Source organism: Zea mays, chromosome 4 (genome assembly GCF_902167145.1).
Source record: "Zea mays cultivar B73 chromosome 4, Zm-B73-REFERENCE-NAM-5.0, whole genome shotgun sequence".
In the NCBI taxonomy this organism is placed as follows: Eukaryota; Viridiplantae; Streptophyta; class Magnoliopsida; order Poales; family Poaceae; genus Zea; species Zea mays.
The window spans coordinates 141,109,906-141,130,511 of record NC_050099.1 but is presented as its reverse complement, the minus strand read 5'-3'; the positions used below and the strand labels follow the sequence as shown (position 1 = coordinate 141,130,511).

The 20,606-nt window shown below is 54.5% G+C and overlaps 1 pseudogene across 1 annotated transcript; it reads right to left on the bottom strand.

Moving 5' to 3' along the window:
• Positions 1-2,338: 2,338 nt before the first annotated feature.
• On the bottom strand, positions 2,339-5,906 carry LOC103653752 (uncharacterized; annotated as a pseudogene). Its single transcript, NR_147451.1, has one exon. The product of NR_147451.1 is annotated as an uncharacterized protein (transcript).
• Between the last annotated feature and the right edge of the window lie 14,700 nt (positions 5,907-20,606).

Sequence of the window (20,606 nt, the reverse complement as noted above, 5' to 3'; positions counted from 1 at the left end):
TAGTAAGCTTGTTTCAAGATTAACAAGTTGAAACGTCGAAGGGTGCATTAGACTGAAGGAAACATGCATATACCAAAATTAAGAAGACGAAGCTAAAAGCTTCGAATTATTGTCGTATGCACGTGGCGAAGAAGATAACCGGAATAAAGCGGAGCCCTCATGGCTTCTTCAGCAAGAATATAAAAGAAAAAGACAACATTGCTCTTAGCTTGCTGGCTAGCACAAATGTATATGCTTAAGAGCATAATAGTAATTTTTGCCAAAGTTGTACCTCACGTCTATAAAAGGAGGAACATTGCTATGCATTAGACAGTCTTTTTTGGCTGAGAAAGATTATCACGTTATGCATCAGAAGTTGTATATCTCTTACTTTGCATTGCAACTCCAAGGAACCAAAGGTATACCTGTAATCCTTTGTCAAATAATAAAAGAAGGAAGGAAGTATTTTCGGTAGGGTTGAATTATGTGTATATGAAGGTTTTTATGTGTCTCCTAATATTTATCGTTTATATCCTTCATTTGTTCTCTGTTGGATTTTCAACATCTTCATCCTTTAATCTTTCTTCTGAGAAAGATAAAGTAAAGGATGAATACGAAGCTTGAGTTAATTATGTTGCCTTGTTTCTGGTCTCCTGAAGGAACAAAAAACGAGTGAACAACAGAATGTCATCATTGATAAATGATTACACTACCAATTGCTTGATGCAACTTATACATGGGGGTACACATGCATCTCCTTCGTGCTGTAATCTTTATTTCTGTATTTTACCATTCCACATTGCAGAAGCTAATATGAACAAACCATTGGGCTGCATGAGTAATCAGATTGTTGAGACATGTAGCAAAGGTATTATGTAGCTATCATCTTGTCTTTTAAAAAAACCATTTTCTTTATTTTCCTCGGTCACTACTTGAATTTCTCTCTTTGCCGAGTACCAAATACTTTGCCGAGTGTTTTTTTCGGGTACTCGGCAAAGAAGCTCTTTGCCGAGTGCCACGCAAAAAACTCTCGGTAAAATAAAATACTCGACGAAGAAGCTCTTTGCCGAGTGTTTTATTTTCGACACTCGGCAAAGAGTTTCTTTGCCGAGTGTTTTTTTGGATACTCGACAAAGAGTTTCTTTGCCGATTGTAAAAAATATAACACTCGGCAAAGAGCTCTTTGTCGAGTGCTTTTTTTCCAATACTAGACAAAGACAATTTAAAAATCACATTTTAAAGCAGTAAATTAATTCAAATGAAAAAGTTTTCAACTACAATTTTGTATAACTCATCATGATGTACATTTTATATTTTGAACATGTCTTCATATGACAAACTAAAAATAAATTTGTTCATAAAACCTACATCTCTCTTGTAGTTTATAAAACTACGAGAGAGATGTATATAATTTGTGTATATTGTTAGAACCATAATGTTTGATGAACAAATGACCAAACAACCAAAATAAACTTTGTAGATCTTGAGAAATTATAGAAGTTTGTAGTTGACAACCTTTTCATTTGAAGTCATATTATCAACGAAAACTACGTCTGAATTTAAAAAATTTAAAATTTGAATTTTGAAAACGACCTCGAAAGAAAAAACCACTAACATAAAAATTGTAGGTATTGAAGAGTTATGAAACTTTGTAGTTGACAATGTTTTGGTTTGAAATCATCTTGTCATGCAAAATTATGTTTAAATTTTGAAATTTAAATTTTTTAAACTACCTCGGATGAAAAGACCATCAAAATAAAAGTTGTAGGTCTTGAAATGTAATGAAACTATCTAATTGACAACTTTTTGATTTGAAATCATCTTATCATTGAAAAATTCGTGTGAAGTTTTCAAATTTAAAATTCAAATTTTGTAAACGGCTACAGATGTAGAAAATATTAAAATAGAATTTGTAGATCTCAAAAAGTTATGCAACTTTATCGTTGGTCACATTTTCAAATAATTTCATTTAGTGCCTTAAATAATCAAATTACTCTCGGTTTGTTATAGTACATGAGTAATGAAAACGTAATATAGATGTAATTGGTGTAGTATTGTAGTGGTATAAGAGGATATGCGCGAGAGATGTTGCGAGTTCGAATATCACCATTCATAAAACATGTAAATTTGATTTAAAATAATAGTGAAAAATGATAGAGCGATGAGTAAGGTAAAATATGGTAGGGTTGGAGAGTTGTTCCTATAATTTTAAAAAAATGTTTTTATGTTTTTTTGGATTTTTTTCGATTTTTAATTTGCCGAGTGTCTGAAAAAAATACTCGGCGAAGAACCCCTTTGCCGAGTATTACACTCGGTAATGGATTTGCCGACAAAGAACGCGATTCCGGTAGTGAGTGTTGTATATCTGTACATGTATATAGCTAAGTCTGATATAAACTATCTGCAACCATTTCTTCACAGCTGCCACGTACTGTCCGAAAGAGAGTTTGCTCTTGTGGACAGGTGTGTTGATAAAACTACTGGTGCATTCATGAATAACCATGAATGTTCAAGCGACACCGGCAAAACGAGTGCATACTCTCTTTCTGCTACGTACGTTTGGACACCCTGCCTGCGCCACTGTGTTTCTGATGCCTTCATTGCGTTGCTGCTGTGTCACTGTCAACAAGGAACAGCTCAACGCTGTTCTTTCATTATTCCCAAGTTGGATCATGAATACTGCAGCAGATCGAAGAGTTGTACAGAGATCTGGCAATGCATGCAATGACACTGAAACACATCACAAGCTTCACTCTCATCATTATTATTACATGGACAATAAGGAAATTACACCAGAAAACACAGCTTCATTACAGCAAATAACAGAGTTGCTCATGCTAAAGTAGCTGAAAAAGGAACGAAACAATGCACAGCAGCACCGACACAACGACCAACAGGCAACAGCTCAAACGAACGAAGATACGTACGTAGGACTGTAGGAGTCGCAGGCAGCTACTGGCAGCGTGCCAATTAAGCTCAAGAGGGATAGACGGGGACGGGAGAGATACGAGAACTGATGGACGTGGGAGGAAGAGGTATAGCCATATGGAAAAGGAAGATAATGGGTGCAGATTTATCTTAAACTAAAAAGTCTTGCAAGATCAAGAAGAAGAGTGAAGAGATATATATATGTAATTAATTAAACACAACGACGACGGTGAAGAAGAAGCTCGACGAGGATAGCGTCAATCAATCAGAGAGCAGCACCTAAGCGCTCCTCGCAGCCGACGCTAGCACGACGACGAGGCTTCAGCCGCTTCCTCTTCTTCCTGGTCATCCAGCAGAGGCGCCCCGTGGAGCATGCAGCAGACTGGGACGACGACGGCTCGGCGCCGGCCGCGAAGCTTGGGCAGCAGATCGGGAGGAAGAGCCAGCGATGGTGGCCGTGGGCAGGCATTTTGTTGGTGGCCCTTCTTGAGAAGAGGAGAGGTGTGTGGCGATGACAAGAAGCCAAGAACGGTGGAGGAGAAGGGCTGTGAGGACGGAAGAGCGCGCTGCCGCCGGGGACTCGAGGAGGGAGGCAAAAGGGAGGAAGCAAGCAGCCAAGCCAAGCAGGCGATCTGTTTCTTCTTTAAATAAACTGCTAGTGTATGTCGCGCGCCCTGCGCGCGATATAAAATTCCATTCTAAATTCTTAAATTTTACTTAGATATTATATATAATCTAATTTTGTATTCTTAAGACTTGTCAATTGACTAATCTAAAATAGATCAAACCAGTGTGGTCGGAAGGAGAGCTACAATATGTAACCCATAAGACGTTTTTTATTTAAGAAATACTAAAGAATTACCTAATTGTAATTTACAAAATTGATAAGAGGCACTACTCTGTATGCAAACGAACATTTTGGAAAATGATAGCTTCTCATGCACAACAATACGGGTTATTAAACAATCGGCATCGCGCAACATTATTAATAGTCCACATAAGGTTAAGAGTCGTCTACAGAGTAAAAATCTAGACTACAAATTTAATATGTATGGAGGAGAATTTCTATTTATGACAGATAAGAATGGTGGTAGGGATGCATCAATGTGACATGGTTTAAAGTAGCAGAATACATGCCGCCACCAACAGGGAAGATGAGTTATTGGTGTTGCTTCATCCATCCAATGCAAACCATAAGAAGCTCCCAACCCCACCTCCCAAGAGGCACCTGGGAATTAACATGGTTGATGGGAGGACCAAGCTAGTAGTGTACACGCTGCCATCAAAGATTGAAAAGAAGGTGGTCAATGAACAGATGTATGTCCAGACGTAAGATATGTGTTCCTTGGCATTGAACAGGAGGCCAAGGATTTTGCATTATTGTACCATAGCGAGAGGCTGGTAATTGCTTATGGTCTGATTAGCACTCCGGCGAGGACTCCACTTGGTGTCATTAAGAACCTGAGGAAATGTGGTGACTGCCACAATCCCATCAATATCGTGTCCAGGATTGTTAGGAGAGAGCTTATTGTGAGGGACAATAAGAGGTTCCACTCTTTCAAGAATAGATAGTGCTCCTGTGGAGGACTGGAGGCTATTGGTGATAATGGATTAAATCTGTTCTTCTCATCGGTGTTGCTGCCATACTTGTATGGAGCTGCCAGCCATGGTTTCAATTGATAATAAGCAGTATGAAGGTATCCGATGGTATTGTTAGTATTTTCTCATCCTTAAATATGCTTAGGACATGCTTATGGTATTTAGCTGCAAGCACTTGTATGATGCAAGATTATCACTACTTGATATACTAACCAATCCTACTCTCCTCTGTATCAGTATATTGTTTCTCATAGGAAATATGTGCTAGTTTGGAATATATAGCTATATGGTTGTAAGAGCTAATTCTTGCTTTAATTTGGACGAATGAAGTAAAGTGGATCTTATATATTTGTACGCATATATATGCACACACACACCATAGTTGCATGGAAATGCTCGATGTAAAGAGAAATAATAATTCTGAGTCTATATATGCTCAAATTTTTTTGGTCTGAGAGGAAAGACTAAGAGGAAAGAACATTGCAACAAACAAAAAAATTCTCCCTCCCCACCATTCTGAAGGCCAAGTATTTACCAAACAAATCCTTTTGGACTGCTACTCATAATGGACCAAGGTTTGTCTTCTAGTCCTCATCTTGCAGATCAAGAAAGATCTCGTCCAAAACACAATTTACCAAATCCACTCTGGCAACACCCCATTAATGGTCAAGCCCCTGGCGTCCAATCTGACAGTCCATTCATGGCCACCTTATCCTGGCAGTTACTCAGAATTCGCTATCGAGTGTGCCAGTGTTCTTGATGACCATGGTCTGCTCAATATTGTTTTGACTGTCAAGGTGTTTCTGGGAAAGGGGAAGCAGGCATGGCGACGACACGCGCAGGCACCGCGATGGCATTTGAGCGAGGTAAGGGGATAACGATCTGAGCTGCACCATCACGGCGACGACGTTTCAGGGGGAGGGGCAGGGGGCTCCTGGTGGTGGGCCTGGTGGCTCGCGGTGGCACAATGGAGTTTGAGGGAGTGTGGGCAAGTCATCGCGGCGCCTCATCTTGGGATTTCGCGGCATTGGTGTGCTGGGTCACGTAGACGTTGGGACAGGGGATGGAGGGCGAACCGTCCTCACCTTTGCTTTCGCGAAGCCGTCGAGGCGCCGGAGCCGGCCGTTAGCGGCGACAGCGCCGCGCACCAGGTCCTACACAGTTGTGGCACGCGCGACATCCAGGCCGACCACTGCCTCGACCGTGGCGCAGCGCGTGCGGGCGTAGCCCGAGATTGTCACCGGGTGCGTCTGGATCCGAGACTACGCTGGAGCATGGATTTGAGACGAGCCGCCTCGGACGAGGACGGGCAGGTCGCGACATCGTCGACGTCGTGGGTGAGAAAAGTAAGTTGGTGACGGAGGGTTCACCTGTTGCTTGTTTTGTTGGTGTGTGGCGCTGAAGAAGCACGGCAGAGGGGGGGCGGAGTTGAAGGAGGAGTAAGGCGCGGTGGAGAGGTGGGTGGTGCCGAAGAAGCGTGAGGGAGGAGGGGAACCCGGGGCCGGACTTGGAGGAGGAGCAGGGCGCGTTGGAGGAGTCTCACGATGGGCCTCGACGCTTCTAGGCCTGGCAATAACCGTGTTGTCGAGACATAGCCCAGGCGCCGTATTGACCACCGGATGCAGATCCTAGGGCTGACATTGTATTGGATGACGTGGACGCGGGACAGAAGCTGTTTCTTACCGGCTTTAAAGTATAGGAAATTCGAACCCTGCAGTTTGTTGTCTCTGTCCGTATGTAGCTCCTCACGTGGACCGCATAAAGGTGGAACAGGAGAGAGGCCTGGTGGTGACTGGTGAAGCTAGCTAGCAGTCTAGCACTCGCAGCGTGTACGTGCATGTGCACAGCGCCTTTCCCTCCGTCGCTCGATCGGACAGGCCGGACGGCCGGCCGGCGAACACAGTGGCTGGCGGGTGGGGTGGGGCGGACGCTGAGCCGGCCGCCTTGGACGCATACGCAACGCAGGCAGTCATGCATGCGCCATTGCTCCGAACAGCTAGCATGACTGTACTACCGCCACACTGCGCGTTCGAGTTATGGCGAAGAGGGCGATCGTCCATCGATGCATGTGCTTTGCTTTGCATCAAATGTTGTTTTGATTTTGCTCGTCCAACGACTCTTTGTGCCTGTGCCAGCCACAGTTTACCCGTCAAACTTTCTTTGGGTTGCCGCGAGGCATGAGATCAGTGCCGACTGTGATCTCATATATAGCAGCGTTTCGGGGAAGATGGGTGCTAGCGTGCCCGCAGGCCGCGCGGCCGTCCACACACACAATGTTGCTATGCATGCCATCCAAAACCACCCCGCGAACGGCAGTCGACAAATCGGCCAATGCCCGAGACACGGGACTCCCTACAGGGGACCGGCCGATCGAGACCTTTTTGTTCGTTTGCCGCCACCGCAGCCTAGAACATGGCTGTTCGGAGCGCTCCAGCCAGCCACTGCTGCAGCTGTTGGTTAAAACAAGTGGCGCCAATTTCAAATCAAATTCACAAGCAAAGTAAATATGGCGGGAAGGCCGAGGCACAAATGAGTTCCATTACCAACACAGCCACGAAAATACATGTGGGCAGAGTAAAATACATACGGATTCATCTAACTAGTGTGAAGCTAATCCGTACCATAATAGATTATTCCGTACCACAAAGGGATTAGAACACAAACACATCCAGCTAACTACTTCATAACATCCGCTGATAAACATCACAATTACCCACAACTGTGCAGTAGGCCCGGGCGGAGGCATGTGCGGCCGGTGCTCACGAACAGGGCCTCAATCCTCCAAGGCCCCTAAAATAAAAGTCACCAATAGTTTAACCAGTACACAGTTCAGTAATTAACTCAGTAAATAAAATAAATCAACTAATCTTTAATCAAATCTTCTTCTCATGAGTCAAATCAGTTGTTTGTATGGTGTCTTTGTCTTTGATCACGACTACATCTCCATTTAAACGTAAATATCGTTCAAGATTTCATTTTAAAGAATAATACTGTCGACGTTTCGACCCCGGGGGGTCCCTGAACCGACGAGTAAATTTGTCGCTGCGCGTCTCAGCCCAGATGGGTTGGCGCAAGATGGAACACAAGGGGGAAACGCGGCTCGTGTTATCTCGCACCAGGGGGGTGCGCTCGTAGTAGGGGTTACAAGCGTTCGCGCGCGAGAGAGAGTGAGCCTGTTCGTCAGCTCGTTCTCCCGCGCGACCCTCTGGCATGAACGCCCTGGACCTCCCTTTTATAGATGCAAGGAAAGGGTCCAGGTGTACAATGGGGGTGTAGCTATGCGCTAACGTGTCTGGCAGAGAGGTGTCTGAGCCCTGTGTACATGCCAACGTGGCTGTCGGAGAGGTGCTAGAGCCCTGTGTACGCGGTATCGTGACCGTCGGAGGAGTGCCTGAGCCCTGTAGAAGCACAGTTGTCGGTGCTGCTGGGATCTTGCTGACGTCTCCTTGCTTTTGTAGGGGGCTGAGAACCACCGTCGTCATGGACGCACGCGGGGAGCCATCATTACTTGTTACCGGGGCGAGCCAGACGGGACGCCGGTCTTGTTCCTCCGTAGCCTGAGCTAGCTAGGGGTAGGGTAATGATGTATCCCCCGTGGCGCAGTCGGTCCGAGCCCAAGGTCGGGCGAGGCGGAGACTTCTCCTGAGGCCGAGGCCGGGGTCGGGCGAGGACGCGATACCTCCCGAGGCTGAGGTTGAGGCCGAGCCCTGGGGTCGGGTGAGGCGGAGACCACCTTCCGAGGCCGAGGTTGAGGCCGAGCACTAGGGTCGGGCGAGGCGGAGACCACCTTCCGAGGCCGAGGTTGAGGCCGAGCCCTGGGGTCGGGCGAGGCGGAGACCTCCTTCCGAGGCCGAGGCCTAAGGTCGGGCGAGGTGGAGCTTCTTGTTGCGCCTGAGGCTGAACTTGGCCGTTGTCAGCCTCACCCTAGCGGGTGGCACAGCAGTCGGAGCGGGGCGAGCGGCGCTGTTTTCCTGTCAGGTCGGTCAGTAAAAGGGCGAAGTGACTGCGATCACTTCGACCTTGCCGATTGAGGCACGCGTGTCAGGATAAGGTGTCAGGCGATCCTCGCATTGAGTGCGCCTGCGATATGGTCGGTTGGTGAGGCGATTTGGCCAAGGTTGCTTCACAACGAAGCCTGCCCGAGCTGGGCTTCGAGCGAGTCGAGGGTGCGCCCACTGCCTTTAGGAGGCCGTCGGGCGAGACGTAACTTCGTCCGGGACTACAGTTCCCGCCCGAGGCTGGGCTCGGGCGAAGCGAGATCGCGTCCCTTGGTAGACGAGGCCTTGACCTAAACCGCGCCCATCAGTCTTTGCGGTTTGTGCTGATGGTGGTTACCAGCCGTGTTTAGGAATGTTGGGGGTACCCCTAATTACGGTACCCGACAGTAGCCCCCGAGCCTCAAAGGGAGTGCTGGTACTCGCTTGGAGGCTTTGCCGCACTTTTTGCGAGGGGACCGGCCTTTCTCGGTTACACTTTGTTCCGGTGGGTGCGCGCGAGCGCACCCGCCGGGTGTAGCCCCCGAGGCCTCGGAGGAGTGGTTTGACTCCTTAATGCCTTTCGTGATGCCTTGGCCGGCCTGGTTGTTCCCTCATGCGACCTGATTGTAGCCCAGGTGCATGGTCAGGTTCCGAGTTTTCAGGCTGGTTTGTTGACGCTGTCAACGGTTTGGCCGTAGCCGGATTGCGAGAGCAGCCCCCGAGCCTCTGCACGGAGCGAGAGGACGATCAAGGACTGTCTCGACTTTTATTATACGCCTCTTCGTCGCCTTTCCGCAAGGAGGAAGGGGGGAAAGCGCCATGTTGCCCTCGGAGGGCGCTGAACATGGTGTCTCCAGTGAGTTGCTAACGGGTGATCCGAGTGGACGCCCGTGCCCCGTTCGATAAGGGTCGGCTAGTGGCCTAGAGGCGTGCTCCAAAAGTACCTGCAAGTGATTTGCTGGACCCGGACCCGTTCGATAGGGTCTGAGGGCTCGATGCCTCCCTCTGGTGGGATTCCGTTACAAAATCGCTCCTGCTAGTCTCGGAAATGTCTTAGGGTACCTCGGGAGCGTAGCCCGAGCCTCGGCCATGTAACAGACGTACCCAGAGTCATCCCTCGCTCTGCGTGCTCTGGGGCGGCTGTCGAACCCTTCCGAGGGGCCAGCCTTCGAACCCCTGATCAGTAGTGGGCGCAGAGCCCGAGTGCTCTGGGCCGGCTGTCGAACCCTTCCGAGGGGCCAACCTTCGAACCCCTGATCAGTAATGAGCTTGAAGCCCGAGTGCTCTAGGGCGGCTGTCGAACCCTTCCGATGGGCCAGCCTTCGAACCCCTGATCAGTAGGAGGGCTCGGGGCCCGCTTCCTTCGCGAAGAAGGATCCCTTTCGAAATATCCCCTTTCCCGGTCCCTGTAGCAAGAGAGAGAAAGGGGAAGAGGAAAAGGATATGAATTTAAATGGTGTGGCGCACCTTTTTTGACACGGTCATCATGGCGGAGGTGAAACGACGCCCGCTTCGCCTGCCAAAGGCGTCGCTTGCCCTGCCAAGGAGTTAATGCGACGGGACGGGCGATTCGTGGGGCGGTCGTTGCGCGTGCGCGAGTCGTTCGAGGAACGGGCGTTTTGCCTTCGAGTTTGAATTTCGCGGCGGGTTCGGGCGAAGTTTTGAATGGATCTCGCCCGGGCCTTTATATACCCGGAAGAGGGGCCGGCGGTGGTTCTTTACTCTGTTATTTGCGCTTGCCTTCTACTTTGGTTTCCGCAACCTAAGAGAATAGCCAGAGAAAAGAAAACCGTGCACCTTGTCCCCTCCGCCTCCACCCCCTTCGTTCAGTGATGGCTGACAAGGTGACCGTCGTTCCGCCGCACGATCCGTGGCCTTTCTCCACCGTCACGGTGGACGATCTGGAGGCCCTCATCGCCGATGGTTTGCTCCGTCCCCTCTCCGGTGACCCACAACCGGAGTGGATGGCCCCTGCGAGCGAGGCCGACCCGACTCCGCTGCTGGGGTATGTGGTTAGTTTCGTCTCCTTCCACGAGCGGGGGTTTGGAGTGCCAGCGAGCCGTTTCATGCGGGCGCTCCTGCACTACTACGGGGTGGAGCTACACAACTTCAACCCCAACTCCATTGCGCAAGCGGCCATCTTCGCGGCGGTTTGCGAGGGTTTTTTGGGGATTGACCCCCACTGGGATCTGTGGACCCATCTCTTCTTCGCGGAGCTCTTCGCCTTGACGACGGGGGAAAAGAAGGTCCGCATGGCGATGCAGGCCGGTGGCTGCACCCTCCAGTTGAGGCAGGAGCGCGCGCAGTAGTACATCCCCGCCATCCTTGTGTCTTCGAACAAGGGGTGGCAGCGCCAGTGGTTTTACCTCCGGAACGACGACGGAAGGCTCCCGCCGTTTTCTCAACGAGTGGTGACCGCCGCCGGCAGCAACTGGCGCTGGGGGGCCACGCGCGAGAAACAGGAGAAGCTCCAGCCTCTTCTGGAGGCCTTACAGAGGTTACGAGATGGGGGTCTTACCGCCGCGGGGGTCATCGCCGCTACCCATCGCTGGAGGGTGCTTCCTTTGGCGGAGCGGCGGTTGCCGCTTTCGGAGATGAAGCCGGGGGTCGATTTGGAGGGCTCGCAGACGTCCTCGGCTTCCCTCCCCGTCGACGACCTCTGTAGGCGGGTAGCGGGTACGGTAGGGAGGCTGGATGCCAGCGCCCTTACCCAGCCCGCGATGCGCCCCGACCACGGGTACGTTTCTCTGGTAAGTGCTCGATCCTTCTTCTGTTTTGCACCGAGTCGCCTTTGATCCTTACTGTTGGGGCTTTTGTCCGTCCTCAGGGTTTGAGGTTTTACAAACCCTCCTTGCCACCAGTCCTAGAGGACACTGTGGACCGAGCCGCGCGGAGAACTGCTGTGGAGAAGAAAAAGGAGAAGAAGGACGCGGAAAAGGCCTGGGCCCACGAGTGGATGCGGGCTCGAGCAGCCTTGGAGAAGCGTCGTCGGAGGCAGGAGAGGGACAGGCTCCCGAGGGAGCCGTCGCTGGAGACGCCTGACGATGATGACGATGATGATGACAAGGGCGGCGACATGGCGGCCCATCTTGGCCTTAGCCCGGATCTGAGGCTGGGCCAGGGGTCGCCGAGCCAGCCAAGTGGGCTGGCGCCATCAGCATCTGGGGCCGGAACATCAAGGTCCCAGTCCGAGGAGCGGAGGCAGGCCGGGGGGTACTTGACCCCTTGGCCGAGGTAATTGAGGTGACTCCGGGGAGTCAGGTCGATCCGCTTGCTCCCCAAGAGCAAGCGCCCGCGCCGGCTGTACAGGAGGTTGATCCTCGGGCCGTCGTGATGACGCCTGGGTAGTCCGTCCCTTCGGCGCCTCGGGCGCCCGAGACGGGAACGGCGCCGAAGCCGGCAGCGGGGCAATCCTCGGCAGTGCCCGCGGGGACCGAGGCCCGAGCGGCCTCCCCGCAGGCACGATTGGCCTTGGTCCGGAGCGGGTAAGTATGAGGATACCTCTGTTTTGGCTCTTTCTCCGTGTGCCCTGATCCTGCTTTATCTCTTCCTTTCAGCAAATGGAGGCAGGGCTCGGCCGTTCTGGCCCCCGGAAGGCCCTTAAGACAGTGCCGGCTTCTGCAGCCAGTGCCGCAGCGCGCCATGCCGGTTGGCCGGCCTCCGCACAGGACGCCCTCGAGCGTGGGGCCCAGGCGGCACGAGTTGCCATGGGGCAAGCCTCCCAGGCTGACCCCTCCATTGGGGCGGCCATCATGTCGGGGGAGGCTGCTGACGTGGCCGCGGCCCCGAGCCCACCTGACGTGTTGCCGGCGCCGGCATCAGCTCCTGTCGAGGTCGTCGCTGATTTGCCCGTGGAGCCGCCCGTCGCCGCTGATGTTGGGATGGATGAGGTGCCACTGCTCGAGGTCATCCCCGACCTCCCAGTCTCGGCCATAAGGAGAGGGCGGCCGCCGTTGCCGAGGTCGGTGATCGGAGGCCTGCCTCCTTAGCCGATGGGAGGCCCAGTACGTCATCAGCGATGGTACCTGATGCGTCGACTGCAGGGGGTCCCGACGCCTTGGAGGAGGGGCGCGTATAACTGCGACCCGTCTTGTGGAGCGGCGACCTTATCCCCGCGCGGCGCAACCCCAATGAGTGGTGTGGGTAGGCGCTCCGGTTCTGGAGCCGCGGCGCCTCGGAACCCCTTTTCGTCCTCGACGATGAGCGGGAGGAGCAGTCTCGGGATGAGCTCCGTGAGTATGCCGAGGCGGCGATGGGGTCGCTTCGGTCGACCATGGAGATCCTTTCCAGGGACGTTCCCAGGGTCCTCCAGGTAAGGATTTTAGGCATACCCCTTGCGTGACCAGGGCATTCTTTGTAACACCCTGCTTCCCTTCCTCAGGAACTGGCGGATGTGAGCACCGCCAAGTCGCTGTTCATCCGCCGCGAGAGCGACGTCTGGGGTTTGCTGCGGTCCCAGAGGGCTGCGCTTGCCGAGGCTAATGAACGCCTTGCCCAACGGAGCACCGAGGTGGCGGACCTTCGGCTGCTCTGGGATGAGCTGGAGGCGGAGGCAGCGACCGTGCAGGCAGAGGCGGCATCGGCACGGATGGAGGCGCAGCAGCGGCAGCTGGAGCTTGGCCAGGTTATTGGCGAGCGGGACCAATCTCGGAGCCAGGCTGCCAAGGCTGTAGGCCGGGCTGAGGCCCTTGGGGGTCAGCTGGCCGAGGTGTCTGCTCGGGCCAGAGCCCTTGCGGAGGACCTGGCCGTGGCCGTCGGGTCTGCTCAGTCCGCCCAAGTCGTAGCCTCGGAGCAGCGTGCCCAGGCCGAAGGTACGTTTCGGCCGCTTTGTGACTTTGATTCAGCTTCATTCTTCAACTCGTGTCTGAAGAATTTTGTTCGGCTGTCTACAGAGTTCGAGACGGCTCTTAATGAGTCTGTCAAGGCGCTTGCCTAGGCGGCTGAGCAGAAGGAGGCCGACTGCGTGGCCATGTCCGAGGCTATCTTGGTCTTTTGCCAGGCCTTTGGCCTCGATGACGTCCCCTTGGGTAGCTCCCCCTAGAGTCGCCTGTGGGCCTTGGGCAGCCATGTGCGCAGCAGACTCCGCGGGGCGCTGCATCACGGTGTTAGGCGGGCCTTCGCCGTGCTCGCTTCCCACTACGACGTGGATCTGGAGCGGGTCAGCGAGGGGTATTGTCTACCCGGCGAAGATGAGGCTGCCTTAGCCGAGGTTCAGAGGCTTGACGCGGCCGTCGCGGGCCCAAGCGCGGTGCTGGCGTCCTCCTTCGAGGTGGAGATCCTTCCGCTCGCGTCGCCGTCTGGGGCCGGGCTAGATCTTGCCGAGGGTGGAGACGACACCGAGGGTGGAGACGACGCCGAGGGTGCCACTCCTCCCCCGGGCGATGTCTGATTCTGCCAGAGCAGTTTGTTTGGAGTATGCATGTGTTTTTCGCGGCCGCCGAGGCTTAAACATCTTATTGTCGTGTTATAAAGTTGCGTTTCCTTTCCTCTCGTTTCTAGTATCCGGACTTGTTCGTCGGTAGCAGAATCGTTTATCTGAGCAAGAGTTACTTTTCGCGGAAGGTGACGAGTGAGGTATCCGTATCCCAGAGGCGTAGGAGTCCCTCGGCTCGGTCGGCCTTGCCGCTTACGTGCGCTCTTACTCGCTTGCAGGATTCTGTTATCGATATAGTCGGAAAGCACGAAAGTCGTTTTGGTAGAAAACTTTTCCGAGGAAAATTTTGACGCAGAGGGGGTTCCCCCCTTCTAGCCCCCGAGGGAGGGTCGGGCTTTGCCGAGGCAAGGCTGACCCTTCCTTGACGGTTAGACTTTATTTATGTATGTAAAGAGAACGAGGTATATGAACGACTTGAAACATCTTAAGGGTAAAAGCGACGTAGCTGTTGGATGTTCCAAGCGTTGCTGTAGACCTCGCCTTGATCGTTGGCCAACTTGTATGTTCCGGGCTTCAAAATCTTGGCGATGATGAACGGCCCTTCCCAGGGAGGAGTAAGCTTGTGGCGCCCTCGGGTGTCCTGCCGCAGCCGAAGTACCAAGTCTCCCACCTGGAAGCCTCGGGGCCGAACCCCTCGGGCGTGGTACCGTCGCAGAGACTGCTGATACCGCGCCGAGTGTAGCAAGGCCACGTCTCGAGCCTCTTCGAGCTGGTCCAGTGAGTCTTCTCGGCTGGCGTGGTTGCTTCGATCGTCGTACGCCTTTGTCCTCGGGGAACCGTATTATAAGTTCGTGGGTAAGATAGCCTCGGCCCCATAGACTAGAAAGAACGGCGAGAAACTCGTGGCTCAGCTTGGCGTCGTCCTTAGACTCCAGCCCACCGAGGGTAGCTCTTTCATCCATCGCTTGCCAAACTTGTTGAGGTCGTTGTAGATCCTCGGTTTAAGTCCCTGCAAAATCATACCGTTGGCACGCTCCACCTGCCCATTTGTCATGGGGTGAGCTACGGTGGCCCAGTCCACACGGATGTGGTGGTCCTCACAGAAGTCCAGGAACTTCTTCCCAGTGAACTGCGTGCCATTGTCGGTGATGATGGAGTTTGGGACCCCAAAGCGATGGATGATGTTTGTGAAGAACGCCACCGCCTGCTCGGACCTAATGTTGGTTAGGGGTCGGACCTCGATCCACTTGGAGAATTTGTCGATGGCGACCAGCAGGTGCGAGAAGCCCCCGGGTGCCTTCTACAAGGGACCGATGAGGTCCAGACCCCACACAGCAAACGGCAAGGTGATGGGTATTGTCTGCAGGGCCTGAGCGGGCAGGTGCGTCTGTCTCGCATAGAATTGACACCCTTGGCAGGAGCGTACAATCCTAGTGGCATCGGCCACCGCGGTCGACCACCACGGTAGGCGTTCTCTACGAGGGCTCGAGGTGCTGCATGGTGACCGCAAGCCCCCGAGTGTATTTCTTGCAATAGCTCCTGTCCTTCGGCGACGGATATGCATCGTTGGAGAATGTCTGAGGGGCTGCGGTGGTAGAGGTCCTTCTCATCACCCAGTAAGACGAACGGCTTGGCGCGCCGCGCCAGTCGCCGAGCTTCGACCTTGTCGAGGGGTAGCTCTCCTCGGAGGAGATATTCCAGGTACGGGGCCTGCCAGTTTGGGTTAGGCGTGAACCCATTCCGCTCTCCCTCGACGCGCAGGGCCTCACCCTCGGCGGCCGAGGATACCTCGGGCTGGGCCGAGGCCTCCTCGGGCTCGGGCGTGTCGTCGATCTTGACGGAGGGTTGATGTACGTCTCTGGAGAAGACGTCCGGGGGAACCATTGTCCGCCCCGAGGCTATTTTAGCCAGCTCATCCGCAGTCTCGTTGTACCGTCGGGCGATATGGTTGAGTTCCAGCCCGTAGAACTTGTCTTCCAGGCGCCGAACTTCGTCGCAGTGGGCCTCCATCTTCCGGTCGCGGCAGTGGGAGTTCTTCATGACTTGGTCAATGACAAGCTGCGAGTCGCCACGAGCATCGAGGCGACGAACCCCTAGCTCGATGGCGATGCGCAACCCGTTAACCAGAGCCTCGTACTCGGCCACGTTGTTTGACACCGGGAAATGGAGGCGCAACACGTAGCGGAGATGTTTCCCGAGGGGTGAGATGAAGAGGAGGCCAGCACCTGCTCCCGTTTTCATCAACGACCCATCGAAGTACATGGTCCAAAGTTCCGGTTGGATCAGAGCTGTTGGCAATTGGGTGTCGACCCACTCCGCCAGGAAATCTGCCAAGACTTGGGATTTTATGGCCTTCCGAGGGACGAATGAGAGTGTTTCGCCCATGAGCTCTACTGCCCACTTTGCTATCCTACCCGAGGCCTCTCGGCACTAGATGATCTCCCCAGGGGGAAGGATGACACCACAGTCATTGGATGAGACTCGAAGTAGTGTCGCAACTTTCGCCGCGTCAGAATTACTGCGTACAGTAGCTTCTGAATTTGCGGGTAGCGGATCTTGGTCCCGGATAGCACTTCATTGATGAAGTAGACCGGCCTCTGGATGAGCAGTGTATGCCCTTCTTCTCGTCTCTCGACTACGATCGCGGCGCTGACCACCTGAGTGGTTGCGGCTACGTAGATCAAGAGGGCTTCTCCTGCAGCGGGGGCACCAAGATGGGCGCGTTTGTAAGGAGCGCCTTTAAGTTTCCGAGGGCTTCCTTGGCCTCGGGGGTCCAAGTGAAGCACTCGGTCTTCCTTAAGAGGCGGTACAAGGGTAGGCCTTTTTCGCCGAGGCGCGAGATGAAGCGGCTCAGAGTCGCAAGGCATCCCATGACCCTTTGTACTCTTTTCAAATCTTTGATAGGCCCCATATTGGTGATGGCCGCGATTTTCTCCTGGTTGGCCTCGATGCCCCGCTCGGAGACGATGAACCCCAGGAGCATGCCTCGGGGGACTCCGAAGACACACTTCTCGGGATTGAGCTTCACGCCCTTCGCTCTCAGACACTTGAATGTCGTTTCAAGGTCGGAGAGGAGGTCGGAGGCTTTCCTCGTCTTGACAATGATGTCATCAACGTAAGCCTCGACCGTTCGGCCGATGTGCTCTCCGAACACGTGGTTCATGCACCTTTGGTATGTCGCACCTGCATTCCTCAAGCCAAATGGCATAGTAGTATAGCAGTACATGCCAAAAGGTGTGATGAAAGAAGTCGCGAGCTGGTCGGACTCTTTCATCTTGATTTGGTAATAACCTGAATAGGCGTCGAGGAATGACAGGGTTTCACACCCAGCAGTGGAGTCCACAATTTGATCGATGCGAGGCAGAGGGTAGGGAACCTTCGGACATGCTTTGTTTAGACCAGTGTAGTCTACGCACATCCTCCACTTCCCACCTTTCTTTTTCACAAGCACAGGGTTAGCTAACCATTCGGGATGGAATACCTCTTTGATGAACCATGCAGCCATCAGCTTGTGGATCTCCTCGCTTATGGCCCTGCGCTTCTCTTCATCAAAGCGGTGCAGGTGCTGCTTCATGGGCCGGGCCCCAGCTCGGATATCCAGCGAGTGCTCGGCGACATCCCTCGGTATGCCCGGCATGTCCGAGGGACTCCATGCAAAAACTTCGGCGTTTGCTCGGAGAAAGTCGACGAGCACTGCTTCCTATTTGGGGTCAAGCTCGGAGCCGATCCGGACTTGCTTGCAGGCGTCGTTGCTGGGGTCGAGAGGGACGGACTTAACCGCCTCAGCTGGTTCGAAGTTGCCGGCGTGGCGCTTCGCATCAGGCACCTCCTTGGAGAGGCACTCCAGGTCGGCGATGAGGGCCTCGGACTCGGCGAGGGCCTCAGCGTACTCCACGCACTCCACGTCGCATTCGTACACGTGTCGGTACATGGATCCAATGGTGATGACCCCGTTGGGGCCTGGCATCTTGAGCTTGAGGTAGGTGTAGTTGGGGACGGCCATGAATTTGGCGTAGCACGGTCTCCCCCGCACTGCGTGGTAGGTTCCTTAGAACCCGACCACCTCGAACGTGAGGGTTTCCTTTCAGAAGTTGGAGGGAGTTCCAAAGCAGACAGACAGATCGAGTTGTCCAAGGGGCAGGACGCGCTTCCCGGGGATGATCCCGTGAAAGGGCGCCGCACCGGCCCGGATTGTGGACAGATTGATCTCCAAGAGCCCGAGGGTCTCGGTGTAGATGATGTTGAGGCTGCTGCCTCCATCCATGAGGACCTTGGTGAGCCTACGTTGCCGATGACGGGGTCAACAACGAGCGGGTACTTTCCTGGGCTTGGCACACAGTCGGGGTGGTCGCCTTGGTTGAAGGTGATGGGCTTGTCGGACCAGTCTAGGTAGACTGGTGCCGCCACCTTTACCGAGCAGACCTCCCGGCGCTCCTGCTTGCGGTGCCGAGTCGAGGCGTTCGCCACTTGCCCACCGTAGATCTTGAAACAACCGTGGACCTCGGGGAACTCCTCTGCCTTGTCGTCCTCCTTCTTATCGTTGTCTTGGCCTTTGCCACCTTCCGCCGGGGGCCCGACCTTATGGAAGTAGCGCCGAAGCATGATGCATTCCTCAATGGTGTGCTTGACGGGGCCCTGGTGATAGGGGCACGACTCCTTGAGCATCTTGTCGAACAGGTTGGCCCCTCCAGGAGGCTTCCAAGGGTTCCTGTGCTCGGCGGCAGCGACAAGATCTGCGTCGGCGGCGTCACGCTTCGTTTGCGACTTCCTTTTCGCCTTCTTCTTTGTGCCACGCTGGGCGGACGCCTCGGGGACGTCTTCCTGCTGGCGTCCCTAAGGCTGCTTGTCCTTCCGGAAGATGGCTTCGACCGCCTCCTGACCAGAGGCGAACTTGGTGGCGATGTCCATCAACTCGCTCGCCTTGGTGGGAGTCTTGCGGCCCAGTTTGCTCACCAGGTCGCAGCAAGTGGTGTCGGCGAGGAACGCCCCGATGACATCCGAGTCGATGATGTTGGGCAGCTCGGTGCGCTGCTTCGAAAACCACCAGATGTACTCTCGCAGGGATTCCCCTGGCTGCTGGCGGTAGCTTTGGAGATCCCAAGAGTTCCCAGGGCGCACGTACGTGCCCTGGAAGTTTCCAGCGAAGGCCTTGACCAGGTCGTCCCAGTTGGAGATCTACGCAGGAGGCAGATGCTCCAGCCAGGCCCGGGCGGTGTCGGAGAGGAACAGGGGGAGGTTGCGGATGATGAGGTTGTCATCGTCCGTTCCACCCAGCTGGCAGGCTAGCCATTAGTCCGCAAGCCACAACTCCAGCCTTGTTTCCCCCGAGTACTTGGTGATGGTAGTCGGGGCCCGGAACCGGGTCGGGAACGGTGCCCGTCGTATGGCCCGGCTGAAGGCTTGCGGACCCGGTGGTTCGGGCAAGGGGCTCTGATCCTCCTCACTGTCATAGCGTCCCCCGCTCCTGGGGTGGTAGCCTCGGTGCACCTTCTCGTCGAGGCGGGCTTGACGGTCGCGGCGGTGGTGCTCGTTGCCGAGGCGATCCGGGGCTGCAGGCATCGCGTCCCACGTGCGCCCGGTGTGGACCGAGGCCTCCCGCATGAGTCGGGAAGTTGTTGCGCAATGCTCCGGGGGGCACCCTTGCCTTCGAGATGCAGAGCTCTCGGCCCGTAGGACCGCGGCATCCTCCAGGAGATTTTTGAGTTCTCCCTAGATACGCCGCCCCTCGGTGGTGGATGGCTCCGGCATCGCTCGGAGTAGTATTACTGCTGTAGCCAGATTCTGGCCAACCCCGCTTGAGGCCGGGGGCAGCCTTGCCCTGGCATCGTCAGCGATACGGCGCTGGACGTCCCGGGCCTGATGACGCGCTTCTCCGGCGAGTGCTCGGTCTGCCCACTCCTGCTCGATGTTGTGCCGGAGCTGCACAAGTTGCCTTGCTTCCTCATCGAGCTTGGCCTGTATCTCACGGATTTGCTCGAGCTGTGTGTCCTGACCCCCCGCAGGGACTGGGACCACAGCTAGCTCCCGCGGGATGTCAACGCGAGAAGCAGGCCCAGGGGCATCGTCATCCTCCGGCATACCAAGGTGGTTGCCTTCGTCGCGAGGGAGAGAGAGAGTGTGTGTGAGCCGGTTCGTCGGCCCATCCTCCCGCGCGACCACCCTCCCGTATGAGGGCCCTGGCCCTTCCTTTTATAGATGCAAGGAGAGGGTCCAGGTGTACAATGGGAATGTAGCAATATGCTAACGTGTCCGGCAGAGAGGAGCCAGAGCCCTATGTACATGCCAACGTGGCTATCAGAGAGGCGCTAGAGCCCTGTGTACGCGGTGTCGTGGCCGTCGGAGGAGCGTTTGAGCCCTGTAGAAGCACAGCTGTTGGGGCTGCTGGGACCTTGCTGACGTCTCCTTGCTTCCGTAAGGGGCTGAGAACCGCCATCGTCATGGACGCACGCGGGGAGCCATCATTACTTGTTACCGGGGCGAGCCTGGATGGGACGTCGGTCTTGTTCCCCCGTAGCCTGAGCTAGCTAGGGGTAGGGTAATGATGTACCCCCTGCGGCGTGGTCGGTCCGAGCCCAAGGTCGGGCGAGGCGGAGACTCCTTCTGAGGCCAAGGCCAGGGTCGGGCGAGGACGCGATTCCTCCCGAGGTCGAGGTTGAGGCCGAGCCCTGGGGTCGGGCGAGGCGGAGACTTCATCCTGTGGCTGAGGCCCAAGGTCGGGCGAGGCGGAGCTTCCTGTTGCGCCTGAGGTT